Source organism: Impatiens glandulifera, chromosome 1 (genome assembly GCF_907164915.1).
Source record: "Impatiens glandulifera chromosome 1, dImpGla2.1, whole genome shotgun sequence".
NCBI classification, from domain to species: domain Eukaryota; kingdom Viridiplantae; phylum Streptophyta; class Magnoliopsida; order Ericales; family Balsaminaceae; genus Impatiens; species Impatiens glandulifera.
In genome coordinates this window covers 87195173-87217364 of record NC_061862.1, presented here as the reverse complement: position 1 = coordinate 87217364, position 22192 = coordinate 87195173, and the positions used below count along the sequence as shown (strand labels likewise).

At 34.3% G+C, this 22192-nt stretch overlaps 1 pseudogene; it reads left to right on the top strand.

Moving 5' to 3' along the window:
- The first annotated feature begins 17105 nt into the window (after positions 1–17105).
- LOC124935258 lies at positions 17106–19807 on the top strand (annotated as a pseudogene).
- Positions 19808–22192: the final 2385 nt, after the last annotated feature.

Below are 22192 nucleotides of genomic sequence, written 5' to 3'. Positions count from 1 at the left end.
GAAGCTGGTGAACGACCTCGATTCGGTAAGCCAAAGGGTTGCCATGATGGAACGGTCTCAAGAAACGACCGATCAAAGGTTGACAAAGGTCGAGGAGGACCTGGCTCAATCCGGTGCCCAAGCCGGATCTGATCGTTAGAGGGTGATGACCCTTGAAGAAAAGAATGTCAAGCTTGAAGCCGACCTCAAAGCGGTCACCGAACAAGTGGCGGAGTTAATAGCGGCTAAGCTGGCTGCGGACAAGGCACTTGAGGAGGAGAATGCTCTTGCGGCTCAGAAGCTCCAAAATGCTCTGGACGAGCAGACCCGGATATAGAAGGAAACGGCAGCGGCTGATGCGAACATAGCCGGACATATGCAAAACATAGCGATCAATGCACCGTCCATAGCAGCGTCCATAGCGGCTCAATAAGCCAAAGATGCTACCCGGCTAAGGGCCCAACAAGAAACGTATAACAAGTTCGCAAAGGCTCACAAGAAGTCCAAGACGGTTGCTTTCCCTTCCGTTTCGGTTACACGAAAGAGGAAGGCTGCTGAGAAAAGGGCGGAGATCATGGGACTATTGGGTAGAGTCACCGATACGGTTGTTGAACCTCATTTTAACCCGGTTTTGCAAGCCGATGAGGATTTCGAAGAAGAGCTAGAGCCGCAACTCAGAAAACAGCGAGGTCTCAATGTGGTTCCAATTCGATCGATCGGTCAACCGATCTCTCCTCACACCGGCACCTCAGGCGGTCGAGGATCCTCATCCAGGCCGGTTCAAGCGGACAAGGGAAAAACAATCGATGAACTGTTGGAACATTTTCTGCCGCACAGATCGAAGAAATAGGGGCTTCATTTAATTACTTTACTTATGTTTATTTCGGTTTTATATATAGTATTTTGCCTTAGCATATTTCTTATATATATAAAGTGATTTTTGGAAACCGGCCTACATTTGCTTTCTTACACGATTTTGAATATTTTAATTAAAATAATCAAAAATGGAGAAATTGATAAGATAAATAAAAATTTTCAAAATTTTTCTCAAAAGTTTCCAAAATTTTTCAAAAAATTCTCCCAAGTCAGTTTCCAAAAATCCGGCCAAATAAACTCTTAAAAACGAAACCGGCCTACATTTGCATTCTTACATGATTTTGAATATTTTAAATAAAATAATCAAAATGGGAGAAATTGTTAGATAGAATTAGATCGGTTAAATAAAACTTAACAAAAACAAATCCCTTGTGCAGAAACAGGCAAATAATTCAACCGGTAAATAAACTCAACCGGTTAAGAAACTCAACCGGTCAAGCAATCAAACCGACCAAAAACATGACCGAACAAGAAAGACAAGATCGGTCAAATCAGAAGGCCATAATCAGTAAATAGTCGGTCAATAAGAAGATATGGAAAAACCGGAAGTCATCTGGTTAACATAAACAGCCAACCAGTACAAAAAGACACTTCGGGTATCTGTTGAGAATGATACCGAAGGAACGGACTTAGTATTGCCATATTCATACAAGTCTGAGGAAAGTCTGCAGGCTGCAAGAAAACGTTCTACAAGATCTTTCCACTCCAGGATAAATCAGAAAGGCAATCTTCCAGGTACAGGCAACTGTCCAACCGACAGTTGCCATATTGAGTAAAAGACAAACCCAACCGGTTTGACCTACACACTGGAAGACTAGACCGCCAGGTTTGAAGACTAGACCGTCAGGTCTAAATCATTGAACCTCTGCTCAACCAATCAGATTCAAGGAAATGAAATGTGACCGTTGGCACATTTCACCTATAAAAGAAGGAGTTAAAGAGGAATAAACGGGGTTACTAGTTTTAAAAAATTTCCACAGCCTAAGTCAAAAATCGTGTTCTATCTCAAAAGAGCTTAAGCATTCATTTGAAGAGTAATTACAATTTCGGTTAAAATTGTACGAGTGTTATCGAGCAGAAAATAAGTCTCGATCGGATTGTGTGTGCATTCCTTAGTGAATATCCTTCTCGCGGTTTCGAGAGGAAGGGGTGACGTAGGAGTTTCATCTCCGAACATTCATAAAAACCTGTCTTGTCATTTACTTTTCGCCTGCTTTACATTCTAACCGACCTGCATTAACCTACTAATACCGCTCCAACCGATTCAACATCATCTAAACCGAATTACTAAGTAGCAAAACTGACCCAACAATTTCCAAACCTGTCCTATTCAAATCCAGTTCTGTCTATCTCGTGCGTGTGCTGCTTCAACCTGAATCAAACCACTTCCGCGCTTGAACTCGGTTTAAGGGTTTGTGACAGTTTGTGAAGTATTGAAACCCCGGTGTTAATCTCTAACCGGATTAATCACCACCCTTTGAGTGAGACGCGTTAACCGGCCAACCCCGGTTCCCCATCCGCGACCTAGATCCTAACAGTTATCGAACTCGTAAATCCTCAAGAATACGATTAACTCCCTAATAGATGATTTTCTTGAACGAATCTCAAAAAGCCTCATAATAATAATACTATGAATGATATGCATCGAGCGACTACGATCATTGAAAGTTCGACGATTTCTCTCCAACTAGATAGTCCACCAAAAAATAATTGGGATGGTAACCCAAATAAGTTGTTGTATGTGTCACGAAAATGTTGAATTAGCAACTCACTTATTTTTAAATTGTCAAAGGGTGACTAATATTTAGAGTCTTTTGTGGAGTATTAAACTCAAAAAATTAAAAACTCGATTGTAGCGTACACTTAAAATTATTATTGAAATGCATAAAAAGTTTCAGAAGTTTTAAATTACTTTTGGGAAAATATTTGACTTTTGTAGTATCATAAACGGAGCTCCAATACTCAACAGTTTCCAACGAAAATTTCTCACTAGTCGTGGACTTCTTTTCTACAAGGATCCATTATTCGAATCATTAATCAAGCAACATGTGAATTTTTTCTTCGCATTTATGTTCTCTTCGTGCTCGGGGAGCGTTCATGGGTCTTCTATCTCGACCTTGTCAAAACTTTATGGACGTAAAAAATCATCTATAAACAAGGAATAGGGACAGCTCTTTATTTAGACATAGGTTAGGATAATTAAAAGAAGAAAAATAGTTCTGAACTAAGAACGCGTGTATAACAATCCTTTCAAACATCAAACGGAAAACTATTTTCGAGTAAGACTATCCATTCAGACAAGCGTGTAGGGAAAAGAGTTGAGGCTCTTTCCCACACGTAACCAAGCATCGTACCCTTAAAATGAATCTCTGTAATTTATTCCTTAATTTTCTTTGAGATCAAAAATAAGGTGGAGACTCTTGAAGTCAATTAGATTAATCTGACCAATACTTATTAATCTAAAACTTGTACGAGCCAATAAAAAAGGCTTATACTAATAACTATACTTTGGTTCCTCATCTAACAATTAAGACATGGCAACTTCTGAAATGATAGTATTTTTTTCTACTTTTTAGGAGATTCAAGAGTAAGTTAAGTCAAAGGGTTCTCTAGTATATCATCCACATAAAACTTTTTCCTAAAGTAATGCCAGAGGTCGAACCTACCATCAAAGTTTGTTATTGCGTTCCCTCCCAATGTGGAGTACACGAATGAATATGTAAGGCAAAGGGATCCGACTAATTTTCGGATTGTACAAACTGCCCTTAAAGACTACCATTCGAATTGAAGAATGGGAAGAGGGATTTTAGGAGAGCAGAGTCGTAAAAAATGCGTATAAGTGGTAATTTTAATATCTCAACTATAATGGGAAGTTTTTCTCTTTGATTTTTTTAGACAATGAGTTTAACCTCTCTTCTAGGAAACATTAGGAGATAAGACATCCTCTTCCAATTCGTGGTTTTAGTCTTGGCTTTAGCGTCTTCTTTCTTTTTGTAGAGAGTTAACTTTTCTTAGTATTTAGAGAAACAAAAAGATCTTTCATTCAAATTGTTAGGATCGAAGACAACTGTAAAAGGGGGTTTGAATACTATTGTTCTATTTTTCACTTAAATGTGATTTTAATCTTGTAAAGGATTGAACATCTATTTCTATTCTTGATCAAATCGTAGCAAGCTCTTGAACGGTTTCAAGTGCAGAAAATGCTTGTAGGATTTGAAGCGACAAATATAAGAATGAATAAAGCAATGAAAAGACAACACAAGATTTTATGGATGTTCGAAGATAAAACTCTTACGTCACCACTTCTCCTTTTTCCAGAAAGATTCCAATAGAAGACTTTTATTTGTATAGACGCTATACAAACCCACTAAGATCACAAGTCTTAACACCTCCCTATCTGAACTTCTAGCTCTCATAATATCTTGTTGAACATGACTATTTGTTCAACTTACACAAGTAAAATGATTATCGAATGATACAAATGATTATTACTCAACTTATATCGTCTCGTGTATGCGTAACATAGTGACTTTCAAAGAATGGGAAAACCGGAAAACCGAGCATAAGAATTGAGAGGTTTCACCGTTGTTCTCGGATGCCATTTTATACTTGAGGAATGGCAACGGTCGAATCTATTTTTTCGATACTTAACAACGGTACGTTTATTGTATGCCTGACATACGGGATTTTAGTGCGCAAGGGAATGAAATATTCCTTTATCGTTTTGCATGTCAAAGTAGAGAGTTGGTTGTACATTTTTCCGTATTGTAGTTTATGAGTGTTCAGCTACTTGGCTTAGCTTATAAACATTCAGTTGATGTGGAACTCAACTGCTGGAGAACTTTTATGGGCAACTCTACTGATAGCGAATGTTCAGCTGATAACGACTCTGCTATTAGCGAGTCTTCAGCTGATGGCAACTCGACTGTTAGCAAGTTCTACTGATGGAGTAGCTTGGCTGAAAGCGAGTATGCTAATGATGAGCTATTCTGATAACAAACTTTGTTGTTTGAGCAACTATATTGTCATTGAACTCTATTGTTTGAGCAACTCTACTGCTAGTGAGTCTTCTAGTTTTACCTGCGCATTAACACATTGATGAACTTAGTTTTATTCATTCATCAAAACTATTTATGTTCATTTTAATTATCCTAAGTTCATTTTAATCAATTAAAACGTTTTTCATAATTCAACTTAATTTAACGATTTCCCCCTTTAACTTAATTTAACAATTTCTCCTTTTTGATTTAACACTCGTTTAACTTAATTTAACAATTTCCCCATTTTTGATTTAACACCCCATTAACTTAATTTAACAATTTCCCCATTTTTGATTTAACACCCCTTTAACTTAATTTAACAATTTCCTCATTTTTGATGATGTTAAAACTAAGTGATGATGCGTAAGCACTATAAATAATATATAGATATAGACAATGATAAATATAAATATAAATAATTAAAATATTCATTGTCTATCTTCTCCCTTTGTAGCTTGCCTGAGCTCGCTCCAGCTGACTTCTTTGCTTTGCTACCTTCCCCTTCCTGGTTTCCCCCTCACTACATTCCCTTTATTATTTTCCCCCTTTTTAATTAAAGGTTTTCTAATATATCATCCACATAAGACATTTTCCTAAAGCAATACTCGAGGTCGAACCTACCATCAAAGTTTGTCATTGCGACCCCTCTTAAGGTGGAGTCACGAATGAAAATATAAGGCATAGGAATCCAAATAATTTTCGGATTGTATAAACTGCCCTTAAAGACGTAACATTCGAATGGAAGAATGGGAAGAGGGTTTTTAGGAGAGTGGAACTGTAAAAAATGTGTACAAGTAGTGATTTTAATATCTCAACTATAACGGGAAATTTATCTCATTGATTTTTTTTAGACAATGAGTTTAACATCTCTTCTAGGAAACCCTAGGAGATAAGACATCCTCTTTTAATTTTTGGTTTCGGTCTTGGCTGTAGTGTCTTCTTTCTTTGGGTAGAGAGTTAACTTTTCTTAGTTTTAAAGGAAACAACAAGTCTAATTGAATATCTTTCATTCAAATTATTAGGATCGAAGACAACAGTAGAAGGGGAGTTTGAATACTGTTATTCTATTTTTCACTTAAATGCAATTTTAATCCTATTAATGATTGAACATCTGTTTCTATTCTTGGACAAATTGTTGTAAACTCTTGAACGATTTCAAGTACAGAAAATGTTTGCAGGATTTGAAACTGCAAATATAATAATGAATGAATGAATGAGAAGACAAAACAAGATTTTATGGATGTTCGGAGATAAAACTCCTACGTCACCCCTTCTTCTGTTTCTAGAAGGATTCCACTAGAAGACTTTGATTTGTATAGACGCTACACAAACCCACTCAGATCAAAGGTCTTAATACTTGCATGTCTTAACTTCTAGCTCTCTCACTATCTTGTTGAACAGACGACTATCTGTTCAACTTACACAAGTAAAATGATTATTGAATACAAATGATTATCGCCCAACGTATATCGTCTCGTGTATGCGTAACGTAGTGACTTGCAAAGAACGGGAAAATTGGAAAACTGAGCGTAAGAACATAGAGGTTTCACCGTTGTTCTTAGATGCTTTTTTATACCATAGGCATGGCAACGGTCGAACCCATTTTCTCGATACGTGGCAACGATACATTTGTCGTATGTCTAGCGTACGGGATTTTAGTGCGTATGGGATTGAAATATTTGTTTATCATTTTGCATGTCAGAGTAGAGAGTTGGTTGTACATTTTGTCGTATTGCGGTTTTTGAGTGTTCAGTTACTTGCCTTAGCCGGTAAGCATTCAGCTGATGTGGAACTTAGCTACTAGCGAACTCTACTAAGCAACTCTGCTGATAGAGAATGTTCAGCTGATGGCGACTCTATTGTTAGCGAGTCTTTAGCTGATGATAACTCTACTGTTAGCGAGCTCTGTTGATGGAGTTGTCCGGCTGATAGCGAGTCTGCTAATGATCAGCTCTGTTGATGAGCTACTCTACTGATAGAGAACTTTGTTGTTTGAGTAACTCTTTTGTTAAGAACTCTGTTATTTGAGCAACTCTGCTGCCAGCGATTCTTCTGATTTTACCTGCGCATTAACACATTACTGAACTTAATTTTATTCATTCATCAAAACCATGTATGTTAATTTTAATTATCCTAAGTTCATTTTAATCAATTAAAACGTTTTTCATAATTCAACTTAATTTAACGATTTTCCCTTTAACTTAATTTAACAATTTCCCCCTTTGTATTTAACACCCCCTTTTAACTTATTTTAACAATTTCCTCATTTTTAATTTAATACCCCCTTTAACTTAATTTAACAATTTTCCCATTTTTATTGATTATTGCAGTCTTTAGATTACCCTTCGTGACCTGGTCAAGAAATTTATCTCGGGCTGATGTTTTAGAGGCAACTGACACCCGCTCCTTGAGAGATTTCATTTCTCCAAAGAGAGTGGCAATACTCTATTGCAGGGGAGCAAGGGAGTCCTAGATAATGTCGTGGAGATCCACCGTCCCTTGTGATGACTCCTTTGTTGAATGAGTAGTCGATTGTTGATATGTGGAGACAATTGATAGGATTTGTAGGGGAAGAACCTTTTCACTTTCCTTAATGGATACTTCCTTGTCAGTGGTTGGCATGGGCTCTTTTGGAGATGGAGATGATTGTGGAGTATGCACCTGTTTCAGCTCTGGAGGTGAGAAGTCGGATTGTTGAATCTCTACACAAATGTATGTGATTAGTTCAGTTGCTGATGTGGAGAGACTAGATGCAACCGAAGAGGTTTGCTGCTCGGTTGGGGAGAGTTGCTGCCTAACAACTGAGCTGGGCTGGTCGACACTGAAATGACTAGAGTTGACTCGGGTGGAGGAGTTGAGTCGGGCACTCCCGTCGAGTGGGAGGTCAGAGGACTTGCGCTAGATGCATTGAGTGGTTCCCATTATAGCATAGCAACCCCTAAAGACTTAGTACCATGTTTGATTGTCATGGCTCTCAATTTTGTTCCTCTGTCACTTCTAATTTTTACAATGCTTAAGGATTTTTCATTTTGTAATATTCTAATAATTTTAATTAAATTAACACTAGTTTGATCCTTAGATGCTAAAAATATTACCCAAGTAAACCTTGAGTAGTCATCAATTATGACCAGTGTATATCTCATTCCCCCTAAACTAGTTACTGGAATTGGACCAAACATGTCCATGTGTAGTAATTCCAGACATCTATGAGATTGTATATTCTATTTGTTTTTAAATGTTGACCTGATCGGTTTGTCCATTTGACAAGCTGGACAAACCTTCTCTTTATTAAATTTCTGTTTAGGAATTTCAGTTATAAGATCTTTTGTACAAATGTTATTAATTGTTTTAAAGTTTAGGTCATTAAGCCTTTTATGGCATAACTAGTTTTGGTCATTTTTGTCAATCATACATACGGGATCGGAAGATTATTCTTCCAATTCATTTTATAGGAGTTTTCTACACTATTTCTTATGAGCATGGTGTTTCCCCTATTGATCTCTAACCAGACATGCATGCTTGTGAAATTCTATTGTGTGCCCATTATCGCACATTTGATTTATGATAATTAAGTTGTAAAATAATTTATACTTGAGTTACTTTTATGGATATCCCATTTTGTGTCTTTAATAATGTGTATGTTTAGACTTTGCAGATTTATTTCTATTTGTTGATGATCTATTAATTTTAGAAAATGATTTTTAATAAGACATTACTATATTACTGTCAGGTTTGTGCTTACTAAACCAGCTGGCTGCCCTGTTTTTGGCCCAGACCGGATTTACATTCGGTAGGCCTTTGCTGCTCATGTAGTTGCTTGAGAGCATTTCTAGACTTAGTCCGTGAACTAACCACATAGTTTATTCTCTTATTTTCAATAGATAAACTCTGAACTGTTTCTTTGAGCTTCTCATTCTCAGCTGATAGCTCATTCATTTTTTTTCAAAACTTCTGATTCATTGTTTTGAGTTGAGAAGCTTGTATTGTTAGATTTGTTTCTCAAATTTATTTCATTAAAAAGATCTGACAGTTTCTTGTACTCAATGACCATGTCATTGAGTGCAGTAATTAAATTATTTCTTGTGAATTCATCAGAGATGAAATCAAATACCTCGTTGTCATCTTCCATGAAGCATTTGACAATTAATTTCTCACTTTCACTTGAGGAGCTCTCATCGGAATCACTTTCAGACCATTTGCTCTTGCTTTCCTTAGAAAAGAAAGTCTTCTGTTCCTTCTTGTTCCTAAAAGATTTGTGATCCTCCTTATACTTTCTCTCGAATGACTTCTTGTCATCCCTTATGGGTTTCATGTAGTCATCCATTAAGTGATCTGGTCTGTCACAATTAAAACATTTTAAATTAGCATTGGACTCATTTTTATAATTATTTTTGTTAAGATTAGAGTTATAATGATTATTTTTCATGAATTTTCCAAACTTTTTGACAAATAATGACATCACATCGTTGCTGATCTATTCAGCAGACTTGGCAGATGTCGAAGCAGGTGGCTCTTCAGTAGTCATCAATGCTTGTGTTGTGATGGAGGTGGACGTCTCCTCCTCATTCCTTGAGTTTATCTCAAACTCATAGGTCTTCAGATCGACAAATAGATCATGCATTTCGATCTTATTGAGGTCATTGGATTCCCTCATAGCCATCGTTTTGATATCCCATTCTTTGGGAAAAACTCTCATAGATTTGATAACAACTTCTTTGTTTCTATATAAATTTCCCAGGGTTGAGAGTTCGATGACTATGTTGTTGAATCTTTCGTCAAACTCACACATAGTCTCACCCGGGAGCATCTTGATGTTGTCGAACTTTTGTGTGGCAACCATCAGCTTGTTTTCTTTTGTTTAGTTGTTGCTTTCACAAAGTTGAGTAAGCTTCTCCCAAATCTCTTTGGCAGAGGAACATAATTTGATCTTGCTGAACATGTTCTTGTCCAAAGTTTTGTAGAGGATGTCTTTGGCCACGTTGTCGAGGTTTTCCTTCCTCTTGTCTTCAGTAGTCCACTTGTATCTGGATTTCTATATCATCTGAGGAGCACCCTCCATTGTAGTTGTGGTTGTGTTGACCTTTAATATCTTCATGGGACAATCTGTGATGACATACCACATGTCATCATCTTGTGTCGCTAGATGTTCTTACATTCTGATCTTCCAGTCATCATAGTCTTCATTTGAGAATATTGGAATTTTGTTTAGGTAAGACACGATTCAGATATCTACAGTAGTTTAAGAATAGAAAACATACTCTAATACCACTTGTTAGTATCGAAGACAACAATAGAAGGGAGGTGGACTACTATTTTTATATATTTTACTTAAAAGCAATTTTAATCCTTAACAAAATATATTTTCATTCTTGGACAAATCGTAGCAAGCTCTTGAACGATTTCAAGTGCAGAAATGCTTGCAGGATTTGAAGCTGTAAATATAAGAATGAATGAAGCAATGAAAAGACAACACAAGATTTTATAAATGTTCGGAGATAAAACTCCTACGTGACACCTTCTTATATTTCCAGAATGATTCCACTATAAGACTTTGATTTGTATAGACGCTACACAAACTCACTCAAATCACAAGTTTTAACACTTGCTTGTCTGAACTTCTAGCTCTCACACTATCTTGTTGAACATACGACTATATGTTCAACTTACACAAGTAAAATGACTATTGAATGATTCAAATGATTATCGCTCAACGTATATCGTCTCGTGTATTCCTAACGTAGTGACTTGCAAAAAATTGGAAAACTGGAAAACCGAGCGTAAGAACAGAGAGGTTTCACCATTGTTCTCTAATGCCTCTTTATACTTGAGGCATGGTAACGATCGAATCCATTTTGCCGAAATGTGGCAACGGTACGTTTGTTGTATGTCTGGCGTATGGGATTTTAGTGCATAGGGGAAAGGAATATTCGTTTATCGTTTTGCATGTCATAGTAGGTTGTACATTTTGTCGTATTGCAGTTTATGAGTGCTCAGCTACTTGGCTTAGCTGATAAGCATTCAGCTGATGTGGAACTCAACTGCTAGTGAACTTTGCTAAGCAACTCTACTGATAGCGAATGTTCAGCTGATGACGACTCTACTATTAGCGAGTCTTCAACTGGAAACTCTGCTGTAGCGAGCTTTAATGATGGAGCAGCTCAGCTAATAGCGATTCTGCTGATGAGCTACTTGATTGATAGCAAACTTTGTTGTTTGAGCAACTCTGCTGCCAGCGAACTCTATTGTTTGAGCAACTCTGTTGTCGGCGAATCTTCTGATTTTACCTGCGCATTAACACATTGCTGAACTTAGTTTTATTCATTCATCAAAATCATGTGTGTTCATTTTAATTATCCTAAGTTCATTTTAATCAATTAAAATATTTTTCATAATTCAACTTAATTTAACAATTTCCACTTTTAACTTAATTTAATAATTTCCCCATTTTTTATTTAACACCGCTTTAACTTAATTTAACACAAATCCTTTTTCATGGAACGAATCAGATTTCTTTCGAAATAGTCCTCCAAATTATAGTCTTGACTTTACTTTTACTAATTTCTTATAATCCTAATGTTCATTGTCATCAATTTTTTATTTGATGTTTTTAGTGGGGTCAAGCCTCAATCCTTCTCTCGATTTCAAATGAAGGAATTTTTTATTATAATAGGACTGAACATATGAATATGTTGCATATGTATCTCCCAAGACGGAAGAATCAAGTTACACGTAGTTCTTTACAATGTATTTATAAAAATGAGAAACATTTTCTTAGAAAGGAATTATAGAAGTAAAGGATTTGACCTTAAGTTTTGCTTAGGGACCTTTCTTTATGGGAGTTTTAGTATGACATCATTGTCTATGAGATCTTGAATCTTATTTTTAAGGACGGAGTAGTGGTTCGTGTCGTGACCTTTGGTTTGATGGTAAATACAGAACGAGTCCTCTCAATCACCCATCACAAGTTTTCCTACCTTCAGAGTTTATGGCTAAAAGAACTTCCTTCCAAACAAGATTTCAAATGTTTGTATCAATGTCATCCCCATGTCGTCAAACACTTGGCAGGATTTGGAGTTTTTGTTATTTGGATGGAAACGTCTTTTGCTTGATCCTTCGCATGTTGTTGCGGCGAGATCTCAAGTTCCAACAGCACAATGAAATACATCTCTCTCCTTCTTTCCACATTGTCTTGAGGTGGGTCAATGATCTCGAGTGTTGGTCAAGAGATCTTTTACCATCCTAATGAGGGAATCAACTCATTTTTCAAGATATAGTATCAATATTTGTAACTTAATAATTTCTAATTAGGTCGCCTCGCCGTGTATTGTTTGTCTATTGGCCATGACTATCTTGTGAAGTTTATTAAAGGTCATGTTTAGTATGTACATGTATAAGGTTTTGTTTTCAGGTTTTTTACACTCTCATTAGGTTTCTTTTCTTTTAGGTTTGAGTGGTGTAATGTGTTATGCCTTTTTAAACTAGCAGCTTGTTTCGAGTCAAACATCGCATCCCTAGCAGAGTCGCAAGTTTTGTACAACCTAAAGAATAGGTCGCTTATAGACTTCGGCATTTTTCTAATGGGTTTTGTTTATGTTCGTCACATAATTCGACCCCTTAAGAAATTATTTAAAACTTTTTAACATTATTACGTTTTAGCGTCTTCTTTTTTAAATTTTTAGTCTTTTGAATTCTTAGTTTTTCCCTTTGTTTTCCAAATATTCTTCTTTAGTTCGGTTCTTAGTTACATGCAGAAAAATGTCTTAGTGTTGTAGCCCGCACTCCCGTCCGAAATGACAGCCTCTACTATGAAACCGTTGTTTTAAACATGACCACCTTTTACATCACTTTATTTGAATAAACCTTTATAAAATTAATATATCTTAAAGACGACGTCCTTGAGCCGGAGCTCAAGTACGACGTCGGAGCTCCGATTGAATGAATTCAATGTTCAATTGAGCAATTAGGTTTTAATAAATGTTTAACATTTAATGAGAGAACAATAATACATCCAATGATCGAACTATTACTGAATTAAATTGACACAAACAAAGATGATGAATTGTTTTTTATTCAAATCGAATTTTAAATTGATTAAATGACTTAACATGGCCTAGGATTCTTGTGAATGGTTCAAAACAAGTATATAAAACTTAGAAATTCAACGGTGATGTTTCCTAAGGTCGGACAAATAACCCTGATGAGTTGTAATCGTTAATGACGAATTTCACTACAGTGCGATTCAGGAGCTCTTCTCTCTCCCTTAATTATGTTCTCTTTTCTTCTCTTTCTCTACTCTTAATATCACTACAAGAAATTTGTAATTCTCTCATCTTTTTTTTCCTTCTGTTTGGTGGTGTATAATCGTCTCTTATTTATAATTATTTTGAAAATTGGAAATTAATTAGGACAAATGCATAAACACTTAATTATTCTAAAATCTTACCATTTTCTATAATTCTAATTTTAAAAATCTCCAAATTTCCCAAAAACTTTTTTTTGATTGTCTTTGTCGTTAGTGACGTTCGTTTCGCTCGTGACATTTGAGTTGTTCCTGTCGTTTGTACCGCGAGTTTTATTTATTTTTTTCTGCAAAAACATCCAAAAATATATATATATATATATATATATATATATATATATATATATATATATGTGTGATTTTCCCACCCCCTCCCATATTCCCACCCCACCTTCACTCCTCAATTAACTTCAAAATTATTTATTTATCCCTTTCACTTTTGTATATTTACCTTTTTTATTTTATTTATTTTACTTATTTATTTTATTTAATTATAAAGTTTTTTTTAAATATAATTAATTAATTAATTTTTAATATGTTTTTTTAACTTTATTTATTTAATTAAAAATACAAAATATTATTATTTTTATATTATAATTATTTAAAATATATTTAATATTAAATTATTATTTAATAGATAATTTAATTTATAATAAAAATTGAATCATTCAACTATTATTTTTATAAGTATTTTAATATATATATATATATAATTAATATAATAAAATATTAAATATTTATATTTTATTAAATCAAGACACACTTTAATATTTAATATATTTTAAACAATTATAATATAAAAAAATAATATTTTGTATTTTTAATTAAATAAATAAAATAGAAAACAAATATTAAAAATTAATTAATGAATTATATTTAATGATAAAAAACTTAATTATTAAATAAAATAAAATAAGTAAAATAAATAAGATAAGAAAGGTAAATATATAAAAATGAAAGAGATAAATAAGTAATGTTTGAGTTAATTAAGGAATGGGGGCGGGGTGGGAATATGGGAGGGTGTGGGAAAAGCAATTTGCAATATATATGTATCATTTATTTTATTTATTTATTCACTAATTATATTTTGTTTATTTATTTTGTCGGACTTTTAATTAATTTATTTTGTCCGACATTTATTTATTTATTTTCTCCAATAAACTTGCAAAGTGACTTAGAGCTTCTGCATTGTACATGTGTGCTGGGATGTTCCAAAACTTAAACTATATTGGGATGTTTCTTTTGGTTTACTTAGTAGGTTCAATTCTTCAGACCATTTCTCCAACTTCATACAGTTGGATCCAATATAAGTATGTCCATGTTTTAGAACATCATCCAAGTTTGATTTCTTCTTGAAGTGCAGAAAATAGAGATCATGTATATTTGTAGAAACCTTCTCTAGTTCCTTCCGCTCCTATTGTTTCATTAAGGCTTTCTTGATGACTGAGAATGATATTTTATTCTTCCCTATGTAGTTTTCAACCACTACATTTTCCCATTCTTTAACACATTTTTCATCCACTTCAGTTGGCAGTTTAAATTCAAAAGGAGAAGTGAGTACCTCCACTTTTGTTTAACATCGTCCAAGTAAATTTTTCCTTTATAACATAATCATCAGCTTTCTTTCTTGCATTATTTTTCCAGACTTCGTTTACTCTCCAACTGATAGTATAAGTCTTAGATTTAGGGGACTTCATTAGCTCCCTCATTGTTTCAACTAACTAGTTCACTATTTTTTATACTCTTCATTCTTTAGTAAATTTCAGTCCTTCAGAAAGTGTACATTCAATTGAACGGTAGTTTGCTGCATTTTATCTTTGTTGAGCACAATCTCTCTTTTCTTTGCGTGCATTAGGAGCTTTATGATTTGATTTTTCAGTCCAAAGAGATTTTCTTTTTCATTGTAACCAACTTTCCAAATTTCTTCTTTCTTCTCCTGTTTTCCTCCTATATTTTCTTCAGAATTTTTATCAACAATTGGTTCTTGACTTTTGTTGCATTCCTATTTTTCATGGATAATTTCTACAGCAATTCTATTAATTTCATTTTTAGTTACCTCCCTTACACCTTCCATCATAAATTCTTTGACTTCTTTATCCTTATTATTTTTCTTTCTTCTAATTTTAATGAAGAACAGAAAACAACATCAAAATAGAATAATTATAGAATAGGGTACACCAGAAACCCTAGCTATTACAGAACAAGGTAAACTAGAAACCTTAACCCTCCAACCAGGTTTTGCAGATGAATGAACGACCTAGTTATTAGAGATACCGTGTCGTTTGCGTTGTTCGTGCCGATTGTACCGAAAGAGACCCGAAACGACTAGCAACCGCGAACAACAAGCGAACCGCGAGCTTGATATATTATCGATCGTGATGATCATTATGTTCGTGTCAATTGTGTCGTTCACGCCTGAAACAAAACAAAACAAGTACAACTTTTTAATCAACTATGCTAATAAGACTTTATATTTTAAATTCAACATTAAATTTGATGAACGCGTAACATTTTAAAAATATAAGTCAACGTTTTAACTAACTAATATATATATATATAATGATGCTTAATTTCAATAGTGTTCGGATTATCGGGTCGAGAGGTTTGATTAATTTGGATATATATGTGAGAGTAAATGGATACTTGAGTCGGATTGTGGGTGACCCGCCCATAAACTTAAAACGGTTAAAAATAAAATTAAAAATGCTATATATATGTTTCAAACTTACAACTAACAAAATAAGTATAACCATTTAACGAATTAGGCTAATAAAACTTTATATTCTAAATTCAACACTAAATTTGATGTGGGACATTTTAACAATATAAGTTCAATTTTTTAACTAATTAATATATATATATATATATATATATATATATATTGATGCTTAATTTCAAAAGTGTTCGGATTGTCGGGTCGAGAGTTGTGGTTAATCTATATATAATGATGCTTAATTTGAAAAGTGTCCGGATTACCGAGTGAAGAGCTGTGGTTAACTTGGATATATTTGAGTGTAAATGGATAATTGAATCGAATTGTGGATTGACCCGCCCATAAACTTAAAACGGTTAAAAATAAAATTAAAAATGCTATATATATGTTTCGAACTTGCAACCTAACATTATAATGATTTAACCAAATAAACTAATAAGACTTTATATTTTAAATTCAACACCAAATTTGATGTAGAACATTTTAACAATATAAGTTCAATTTTTTAACTAATTAATATATATATATATATATATATATAATGATGCTTAATTTTAAAAGTGTCTGGATTGTCGAGTCGAGAGTTGTGGTTAATTTGGATATATATGTGAGAGTAAATAGAGATGATTGATTTGACCGAAGTAAAGTGTAAGGTCACATATTAGAGATTGATTATTGAGGTGAATAAATGTGGAATGAGATGAATGGTTAGTCTAATCAAGGATAAAAAATGTCAAGTTGTATTTGAATGATATTGGTTAAAATTTGCGATGAAATTGGTGGTAATAATAAATGAGATTGTTTTATTTTTTATTTTAATATATTATTCATGATTTAATAAATCAATTTTAAATATTAAATACATATTATTATAATTTATTTTAAAATTTGTTTTTTTTTTATATTTGTATCCGTGTGAATGGATAATTTTTCTAGTTAATAATAATAAAAACTTTTATTAACATAAACATGACAAGTATATATGAAAATTCAAAGAAAAAAAAAAATAAAAACTAAGTGATCAATAAACAAATCAAACCTAACCGCTCATAAATCAAGATAATTATTATTTAAAGCTTTTAAAAAGTTTAAGTGTGAAATTTCAAACAGAGGCGGGGGGTTCTTTCACTCAAGATCAAGCAGCGGTCCGAATTCCAAAATCTTCACCGGAACTTTTACGCCATTCCAAGAAGTAGTTATGGATGAGAATGACCATCTTTCAAACTCTGACAAAGAAGACATTGAAAGCCTGCTTGGATTCGTTTCATGCCAAACCGACGATATTAAGCATGAAGGTGGAAAAATCAGCGGCCGGGAGATGGTGGTTTTGGTAAGAGAGTCTCAGAATTCCTCCGAACCCAACGCAATTATGGTATTCAATACGTGTACTATTAAGGTGGGTTATATAGAGAATATAGTCGCGTCTGTTCTTGCACCGCTTATCGACCAGAATCTGATTACAGTCGACGGCATCGCTCTCAATTCCGTAAGGGAAAACCGCCCAATTTTCGATTTCCGGGTTCAAGTGAACATCTTCGCGCGACGCGGGGAGTTCAACACGGTTCGATCAGAACTTTCCAGAGGTGGGTTACAGTTAATATCTAAAAATGATGCTGGGTTTAGCTTGTCTGAAACGGCAATGGTGAGGGGGAGAAGAAAAGGGAAGAGTCAGGAAGAGGTGGATGAGATATTCGAACTGATGAACGAGAAAATAAGCAAGAGAGAGCTAGAGAAATTGGAACCGCCATATGATATTATCAAATCGGAACTCCTCCCTCATCAGAAAGAAGGTTTGGGATGGTTAGTTCACCAAGAAACATCAAACGAATTGCCTCCTTTTTGGGAGGAGAAAGATGGGGTTTATGTTAATGTATTGACAAACCATCAGACCAGAGTCCGTCCCCATCCATTGCGAGGCGGAATCTTAGCAGATGATATGGGATTGGGTAAAACTCTAACTTTGCTTTCCTTGATTGCTTTCGATAAACAACCAACTAAAAGTTCAAGAAAGAAACTGAAGGTAGAAAAACAGAGTTTGAAAACAACTTTGGTTGTTTGTCCTCCATCTGTAATTTCAACATGGGTAACTCAATTAGGAGATCATACCAAACCAGGGAGCATGAAGATGTATATGTATCATGGTGAAAGAACTGATGATCCTACAGAACTTCAAAAATATGATATTGTTTTACAACATATGCAACTCTAGTTTCTGAAGAATCTTGGAAAGAGTCGGCTATGAAGAAGATCGAATGGTGGCGGCTTGTTTTGGATGAAGCACATGTTATTAAGAATTTCAAAACTCAACAGAGTCGCGTTGTTACTAACCTGAGTGCTAAGATGAGGTGGGCTGTCACCGGGAACACCGGTACAGAATGGATCTTTTGATTTGTTTGCTTTTATGACCTTTTTAAGATTCCAGCCATTTTCAATAAGATGCTATTGGAGGAGGTTGATTTCAAGACCACTTGCTCAAGAATTTCAAGTGGGACTCGCTCGTTTGCAGGTGATTGATTATGTATTGTTCTATGATACAAATACAACGATTTTCATCTGAATCAATTGATGTTATGTTGTTGTGATGACAGACTTTGATAGCAACATTGAGTTTGAGGAGAACAAAAGAAGGAAGCTTAGCTGGATTGCTGCCCGAGAAGTCTATAGAGACTTGCTATGTGGAACTTTCTTCATCTGAACGAACTTTGTACGATGAGTTGGAAAAAGATGCAAGGGTTATTGTCTCGAAATATATGAGTCTAAATAGAGTAACAAACAATTTTACGAGTATACTCACTTTAATCTTACGCCTACGCCAGGTCTGTTTAGATGTCGCTTTGTGCCCTGCAGATATCAAACTCTTGCTCCCATCTGTAATAGAAGGTATTTTCCTTAATCCTTACCTAGTATTGTGTATGCAAGAGAACATGCATATGAACTAAAAATGTTTAAAAGAACCGAAAAGTTCTGAATGGTTCTGTTTTATGCGTGGTTGCAGATGTGAAGAACAATCCAGAATTACTAAAAAAGATGGTGGCATTTTTACAAGAAGGGGAAGATTTCGATTGTCCCATATGTATGTGTCCGACAACAAACATGATCATCACGTGTTGTGCCCACTTATTTTGTAAAGCCTGCATCTTGAAAACACTAAAGGATACTAGACGTGTTTGCCCATTGTGCCGTCACCCTTTATCAGAATCAGATCTCTTTTCGGCTCCCCAAGATGTCTCAGACAACGATGAACCTATCAAGGTTCCGAATTCCAAGTTGTCGACAAAGGTTTCTCTACTGCTAAAACTACTAATCGAATCTAGAAACGAGAAGCCTTCAAGGAAATCAGTTATCTTTTCGCAGTTTAGGAAAATGTTGATAATGCTTGAAGAACCTTTGAGAGAGGCCGGTTTTAAGTTTTTACGTTTGGATGGGTCTATGAATGCGAAAAAGAGAGGCAAGATTATAAAAGAGTTCTCGGTGGTGGGCGGGGCGACGATTTTGCTTGCGAGTTTGAAAGCTTCGGGTGTGGGAATAAATCTGACGGTTGCCTCTCGCGTGTATTTTCTTGAACCGTGGTGGAACCCTGCAGTGGAGGAGCAAGCCATGGATCGGGTTCATAGGATTGGGCAGACCGAGAAAGTTAAAGTTGTTCGAATGATTGCGAAAGATACCATAGAAGAGAGGATGTTGAAGTTACAAGATATGAAGGATGGTGCTAAAAAAGCATTTGTAGGTGGAGTGGGGAGAAATAAGAATGATAGTCATATTCGATTTTTATTCTCATTAGAATGAGAATTAGAAGTTGGCTCTTTCTTTGGTAACTTTGAAAATTTGAAAAGTAATGGACTAAAGCCTCTTTTTTGATTAGTTCTAGTACCAAGGAACTAGAGATTTGAGAATTTTCTAATCTAGCTTTGAATAGATTCAATTTTAGATAGAGTTGAAAAAGCATTATTACGGTAAAGAATGAATATGTAAAAACATGTAACGCAGGTTTAGATGTTTTAGAACCATGAATGAATCATTACATATGTTTTTCTAAAGTTTTGATCTTTCTTTTATTATTTATTGAAATAATTGAGTTGTATTTTCATGCTATTCCATCTTTAAAAAAAATTAAGTTGACGAGAATTGGTTATTGGGTAAGATAGATATATGAATCTTAAAAAAAATAGCAGATTTCATTTAGGAGCCAGGCATGTATCGGTTGAGTCTCATACAAAGTGCCATAAGTATTGTAGAAAGTTCAATCCTCTATATTGAAATTTTCAAATAGACTCAAATAATAGCTAGAATTTATCGATAGAAATTAAGCTAATTGGGGGAATTATTTATTTCATTAATAGTTAATCAACATCGGAAAAAATTCGGTGAAGTGATAGCTGACCATATATGTATATATATATAAATGTATGTAAGGGACTACAAAATGAAGAGTTTCAATAACTTTTTATGGAATAAAAGAGAAATAACTCTTGATTGGACAATTTTCTATATTTTGCTGCTAAGAAATAGAGGTACACAAACTCGAGAAAGTAATAACAACACAATTAATGGATATGAGCAGCAAACAACCTCCATCGAAAATCGAGAGTATTATTTGAATTATAAAAATCCGAAATGAAAAATCCGACTTAATTAAATATAATGTTGGATCGAACAAAATTTAACACCAACTCAAATCTGTGTGGTTAAAAATAAAACTAGACAACCTCCGATACTAAAATAAATTAAAAAAAATAATACGAGGTTTTAGTATACGAGGGTAAATAACAAAATGATTTTTCTAACTTTTTAATTCATTATTTTAAATTACTTTGTTTAGTAGTTTAATATTCATAGTTTAATATAAAAGGTCATCATTGAGAGTATAATGTTGGACTTAATCTCTTTATATTAGGTTTTGTAATGTTACATAATTTCTTTATTTTAAAAAATAAAAATTGAAATTCGCAGGACAACCTAATCTTTAGAGTTAGTACATTATATAATCATGTTTTTTTTTCTTTCTATTATCTGAAAATTAGAATTTTGTCAGGATTATTATCACTTAAAATTATTTAATTTGTTTTCATTTGGTAGGAGAGATCTGACGAATTAAATAAAATTTTTAAATTTTAGATCAACCTAACAAAACAAAACAAAATAAGAACATGATAAAAAAAAATTACCAAATAAAAAAGGGGAATTTGATGAAATGGCCCTCATGAGTGGCTTAATTCCAAAAAAGGCCCGCGCCTACTAATGTTTGCAAAATGGGCCTTTTTGCCCTGCGAAATGTCCATTTTACCCCTGTAATTGCACTTACTCGAATTATACTTGCGCGTAATACACTTACGCGAATTACACTTACGCGTATTACATTTACGCGAATTACACTTACGCGTATTACACTTACGCGAATTACACTTACGTGTAATATGTAATATGCGTACATTGAAAGACGCATATTACATATACGCGCTTTATGTAATATGCGTCTTTCATATTATATAAAACGCCTAATTTTGATCCTCATTTTAAATCTCCAATTTTTAGGGTTCCGACTCTCTCTCAAACCCTATCCCCTTCGATCCCGCTGTTCCTCTAAGGTAAGACATTCTTGTCTCAATGCATTCTTATGTATTTTAGGGTTTTGAATATTATCCAAGTGCTATTATGTTGGATGAGGATTTAGGATTTTAAGTAAATCTTACAAGTTTATCTATATAAATGATAATCAACAACACATGGGTTTGTAATTCATTGATCTATGGAAGCAGAAGTTAAACATTTCGACGGATATGGAAATTGAAGAGGAGAATCCGACGGAGCTTAACACTCTCAACATCGGTAGAGGATTCGCTAGCGTAGGCAGATTGATTGATGGAGTAGGCAGAAAGTCAGATTGGACGATGAACCATGAATTCAATGCTCATTTATATTAAAAACATGCTCTTTCATTTTGTCTTCCATCTTCCATTGATGATGAACCTATTCCTATTTTGATCTTTTAGAAGTTGCATCCACATATTTTCTGCCAAATTTTCCTTTTGCTGCAATTAAGTAAATTACTTAACATATGGATTAATTACTATGGTACACATTTTCCATTTCCTGATTTTTTGAAATAAATATAATTTTTAGTTTGTTTGAACATTATTTTCCATTATTGCAGGAGATTCTTGATGGAATTGAGTTTGCTAGGGGTGACTCCAAATCAACCTGGGGTTCTATGCGTGCAGTAATGGGGGACCCATAACCTTTTGACTTGAAATATGTTGCTATTGGGAATGAAGACTTTGTTACTAT